At 42.6% G+C, this 6,157-nt stretch overlaps 1 protein-coding gene across 2 annotated transcripts in view; it reads left to right on the plus strand.

The window, feature by feature from the left end:
- Positions 1 to 6,157, plus strand: part of LOC119895510 (UPF0606 protein KIAA1549-like) — a 252,782-nt gene that overhangs the window by 77,592 nt on the left and 169,033 nt on the right. The gene's annotated exons all lie outside the window — the stretch shown is intronic.

Genomic DNA, 6,157 nt, shown 5'->3' on the forward strand with positions numbered 1-6,157 from the left:
ATTTAACACACTGAACACACACTGAACACACATTGAACACACATACACAGACAGAAGACACACACACACACACACACAGACAGAAAGACACACATACACATTGAACACACACACTGAGCACACACACACAGACACAGACAGACACAGATACGCAGGAAAGGAGGGACAGTTTGAGGAACATGCCGCATTCCAGACCACTCGGAACTGGGAAATGTCTGAGCTGAAATATCCGACTTCCAACCTCAAAGCGTTCCAGGCGCACGGTGGTGCATGGCTCCGAAAGTGAACAAAAAACATGGCTGAGCGTGACAAAGTGAACACACAGTTGCAACTGGCCATTTAAATGCAGAGGAATTACTGGGGGAACAGACACAAACAGACAGATCACCAAGAACTACAACCAACAGGGAAAACAGACTAAAGCTGGGATTAAACAGAACTTGTAAATGAACGAGGAAATACACAAGGCTAAACAGAGAACACAAGACCAAGAACTGAACCTCAAAACGGGAAACATGGAACAACCGACTAACAGAATGGAGTAGGGAACAGAGAAGGAACCAACTGTGAAACAGGACAACACTAAACACGGAACAGAACAAGAACTAAGGCAGACACCAAGAAGACTAGATACAAGACCACAGATAGAGCGTGACTGAAATCCAAAACACAACAGACTAAACAACAGATACTGAACTGATCAATATAACAAACTCACAAAGGGCTAAACTTAAACATGGCCGACAGGCAGAATGTGACACCTGGTCTCAGACTGGTGGGAATGATCTCCAGAGGAAAGGTCTGGTCTATGTCACCCAAACCAATGTATCTGGGTCTTCATGTTGTTGGTGGGTTCAAGTCTTTTAGGGCGATTGAATTTAACCCTGGCTATTACATCTTTGAAAGAAGAAAAAGAAGAAGACGACGTACTCTATTAATCACGCAAGTGGTGTTCTCATTGTTGTTCTTACGCACACACAGCCCAGGAGGTGAACTGGCTCCAGCTACCAGTCCACACTCTGGACCCTTAGGGACTGCTGCCGCCCCCAGACACTGTGAGGGGGAGGGAGCCACAGAACTGAAAAGTCAAGAGGAGAAGAAGTGATTAATAAAACTCCAGCGTGTAGAAAACATGTTCTGAATATTATAAACAACAGCGTTGGTTGTTGAATCAAACTAAAAACAGATTTTTATTTAATATTAACATTAGATGATCATGTTCGGCTCGGGATCATGTGATTGATCAGTCAATCCATTCAGACACTTCAGTAACTTTTTCCTGTGATGTGAGATGAACTTCAGCTGTGAACTCAGAAGACCTGGCGATGGTGTTCGACAGGAAGCAGAAGAGACGGATGGAAGTCAAAGTATTTTATAGTCTAGTAGATTATTTAGTGTTCTGACTGAGACATAAATCATCGTCTGTTTGTGTTCTTTGTAATCACACGTCCATGTCCTCACACCTCCTACACACAAACAAATAAATAAATAAAACCCTCCCACAGAAAGCAAACCTTCACAGAAATGTCACAGTGAAACGACAAGATAAAGATGAGAAGTTTCCTCAGCAGCACGAGGGAACGTAGTGAAGAATAAAATGTACGATAAACAGACCTGTGTTTCTAAAACAGACTCTCAGTTTCTCTGTGAGGAGGGAGCCTTCAGGTCTCAGTGGAGGTGGGAGGTGTTGTGGAGGCTCGTTCTGGATGAGTCTGAGCCAAACCTGCTCCTGATCCGCCTCGGCAGAGTGACATCGTTTCCAGCTTCCCTCTCAGCCTCCACAGATCTGCCTGTCCGCAGTCGAGGAACCGCAGCAAGTCGGTCAAAGTCCCTACCCATCATGCACTGCACTCAGCAAGACGTGTGGAGACATCCACCATTGTGTCCCTGAGCAATACGTTTCACCCCTAGTAGCTCCAGAGGCGTGCAACCTCTGACATGTATAGCAATTGTAAGTCACTTTGGATAAAAGCGTCAGTAAATGGAATATAAATGGTCTGGCTCATGTCATACAGCCTGTTTCTGTGAGAGGGTTCAGTGATGTGCGTTAGCTCCATGGCTGGATGTGATGCATTAAAGTCTGATTCCAGGCAACTCTACCTGGTCAGGGCTTCAGCTGAAGTGATGAAGGACACCTGATAGCTCACACAGCGGCCCGGGTTTGAGTCCGAACAGGGCTGCAGGTCATCTCACACTGACCAGTGCCGGACTGGGACCACGATGTAGGTTTTTTAACAATCTTTTAATTTTAACAGGCTATACATACATAATTATGTATTGCACAGTGACAAAAGGGTGGATGTCTCACGGGGGGAATTGAACCCAGGTCTTCCACACCAAAGGTAAGTGGCTTATCTATACGCCACCACCACCCAGACAAAGCTGTGTGATTTTAATCGCCGTCTTGCTGAGTGCAGTGCATTTTTTAACAGGCTATACTTCTTCTGGAGTTATAGTCTAGCTGTAGTTATTTCATCTTAATTCTTTATTCTGGAAATCCTTCTGTGTGGTATCACAGGGAGGGGACGAGGTAATGTGGCTCACCGGTGATCGATGGTCATGTGAGGCAGAGAAGACGTTCTGTTTGAGGACTTCACTGAGAATACTCTGCTGGTAATGACCTCATCCATCATTTAGTACTCAGTGTGCAGTACATGCTGACTGAGTATGTGGTAAGCAGTGTATTAGTACACAAGGATTTAACGTTAACACGCCTCAACCTTTCTTTAATGTTCAATTCAGCAGCTATGATTTCTCTGACATCAGCTGACATTTCAGCTCCGTTCAGCTGTCACCTGCAATGCTTCAATGTTACTCAGCTACACAAACTGAGAAATCTACTTCCTGCCTTAAACTGTCTTGTACTTTTAGTGATTACGCTTCAACGGTAACTCCTACACAACATCTCTCATGCATATAACAACACCGTTTAAACCTGTTTACACCTGTTTGAACCTGTTTACACTGTTTAACCCTGTTTACACCAGTCTGAACCTGTTTACACCTGTTTGAACCTGTTTAACCCTGTTTAAACCTGTTTAACCCTGTTTACACTGTTTAACCCTGTTTACACCGTTTAACCCTGTTCACACCTGTTTGAACCTGTTTACACTGTTTAACCCTGTTTACACCAGTCTGAACCTGTTTACACCTGTTTGAACCTGTTTTACCCTGTTTACACTGTTTAACCCTGTTTACACTGTTTAACCCTGTTCAGACCTGTTTAACCCTGTTTACACTGTTTTACCCTGTTTGAACATGTTTACACTGTTTGAACCTGTTTACACTGTTTGAACCTGTTTACACTGTTTAACCCTGTTCACACCTGTTTAAACCTGTTTACACTGTTTGAACCTGTTTACACCTGTTTACACCTGTTTAACCTGTTTACACCGTTTAACCCTGTTCACACCTGTTTGAACCTGTTTACACTGTTTAACCCTGTTTACACCAGTCTGAACCTGTTTACACCTGTTTGAACCTGTTTTACCCTGTTTACACTGTTTAACCCTGTTTACACTGTTTAACCCTGTTCAGACCTGTTTAACCCTGTTTACACTGTTTTACCCTGTTTGAACATGTTTACACTGTTTAACCCTGTTCAGACCCGTTTAACCCTGTTTACACCTGTTTGAACCTGTTTACACTGTTTAACCCTGTTTACACTGTTTAACCCTGTTTACACCAGTCTGAACCTGTTTACACCTGTTTGAACCTGTTTAACCCTGTTTACACTGTTTAACCCTGTTTACACTGTTTAACCCTGTTTACACTGTTTTACCCTGTTTGAACCTGTTTACACTGTTTAACCCTGTTTACACTGTTTTACCCTGTTTGAACCTGTTTACACTGTTTAACCCTGTTTACACTGTTTAACCCTGTTTACACCAGTCTGAACCTGTTTAACCCTGTTTACACTGTTTAAACCTGTTTACACCTGTTTAACCCTGTTCACACTGTTTAACCCTGTTTAACCCTGTTTACACCAGTCTGAACATGTTTACACCTGTTTAACCCTGTTTACACTGTTTAATCCTGTTTACACCGTTTAACCCTGTTTACACCTGTTCGAACCTGTTTACACTGTTTGAACCTGTTTACACCTGTTTAACCCTGTTTACACCGTTTAATCCTGTTTACACTGTTTAACCCTGTTTACACCGTTTAATCCTGTTTACACCAGTCTGAACCTGTTTACACCTGTTTGAACCTGTTTACACTGTTTGAACCTGTTCACACTGTTTGCACCTGTTTACACCTATTTGAACCTGTTTAACCCTGTTTACACTGTTTAACCCTGTTTACACTGTTTAACCCTGTTTACACTGTTTGAACCTGTTTACACCGTTTAACCCTGTTTACACCGTTTAACCCTGTTTACACCTGTTTGAACCTGTTGACACTGTTTAACCCTGTTTACACCTGTTTGAACCTGTTTACACTGTTTGAACCTGTTTACACTGTTTAACCCTGTTCACACCTGTTTAAACCTGTTTACACTGTTTGAACCTGTTTACACCTGTTTACACCTGTTTAACCCTGTTTACACCGTTTAACCCTGTTTACACCTGTTTGAACCTGTTTACACTGTTTAACCCTGTTTACACCTGTTTGAACCTGTTTACACTGTTTGAACCTGTTTACACTGTTTAACCCTGTTCACACCTGTTTGAACCTGTTTACACTGTTTAACCCTGTTCACACTGTTTAACCCTGTTTACACTGTTTGAACCTGTTTAACCTGTTTAACTGTTTACACCGTTTAACCCTGTTTACACCGTTTAACCCTGTTTAACCCTGTTTACACCTGTTTGAACCTGTTTACACCGTTTGAACCTGTTTACACTGTTTAACCCTGTTCACACCTGTTTGAACCTGTTTACACTGTTTAACCCTGTTTACACCTGTTTGAACCTGTTTACACTGTTTGAACCTGTTTACACTGTTTAACCCTGTTCACACCTGTTTGAACCTGTTTACACTGTTTGAACCTGTTTACACCTGTTTAACCCTGTTTACACCGATGTCTATGAAGATTCTCAGTCATCCAGGTCATAGTTATCCAACGAAGGTTAAAATCAAGGGCAACTGGACTTGGTTGAAGATACTGGAAGACGTTTCGTCCCTCATCCAAAGGACTTCTTCAGTTCTGACTGACTGGCAGGGAAACTCAGCTATTTAACCTCAGTGGGGTCATTATCCCGGGTCATCGATACTACTGGTTCGTTAGAAGACATTTTAGACAGAGAAGATGGATGGTTTGAAAGAGGTGTCAAGGAAGCATCTACACCAGGGTGGAGAAGCCGTCATTGAACAGGGGAGGGGGTCTACGCCACCACTTATCCCCCACTTACAATGCTGTCCTTTCATCACTTCCCAGGAAACTCAACAAACGTAACCTATTGGCCTCAGGTGAAGATACCAACGATGGTCGTTCAGTCTTGGCCACAGGTAGTCTTAACGACTGTAACGACTGTCGTCACAGCAACAAGGAACACTAACGAACCAGTGGTATCGATGACCCGGGATAACGACCCCACTGAGGTTAAATAGCTGAGTTTCCCTGCCAGTCAGTCAGAACTGAAGAAGTCCTTTGGATGAGGGACGAAACGTCTTCCAGTATCTTCAACCAAGTCCAGTTGCCCTTGATTTTGACCTTCGTTGGATACCTGTTTACACCGTTTAAACCTGTTTACACCGTTTAAACCTGTTTACACCTGTTTGAACCTGTTTACACTGTTTGAACCTGTTGACACTGTTTAACCCTGTTTACACTGTTTAACCCTGTTTACACTGTTTAACCCTGTTTACACCTGTTTGAACCGGTTTACACTGTTTGAACCTGTTTAACCCTGTTCACACTGTTTAACCCTGTTTACACCGTTTAACCCTGTTTAACCCTGTTTGAACCAGTTTACACCGTTTAACCCTGTTTACACTGTTTAACCCTGTTTACACCTATTTGAACCTTTTTACACCTGTTTGAACCTGTTTACACTGTTTGAACCAGTTTACACCGTTTAACCCTGTTTACACTGTTTGAACCAGTTTACACCGTTTAACCCTGTTTACACTGTTTGAACCTGTTTACACGTGTTTGAACCTGTTTACACCTGTTTGAACCTGTTTACACTGTTTACACTGTTAAAACTTGTTT

Source organism: Micropterus salmoides, unplaced genomic scaffold, assembly GCF_014851395.1.
Source record: "Micropterus salmoides isolate LMB-PRFRI ecotype aquatic unplaced genomic scaffold, ASM1485139v1 Ms_hic_scaffold_9, whole genome shotgun sequence".
NCBI classification, from domain to species: Eukaryota; Metazoa; Chordata; class Actinopteri; order Centrarchiformes; family Centrarchidae; genus Micropterus; species Micropterus salmoides.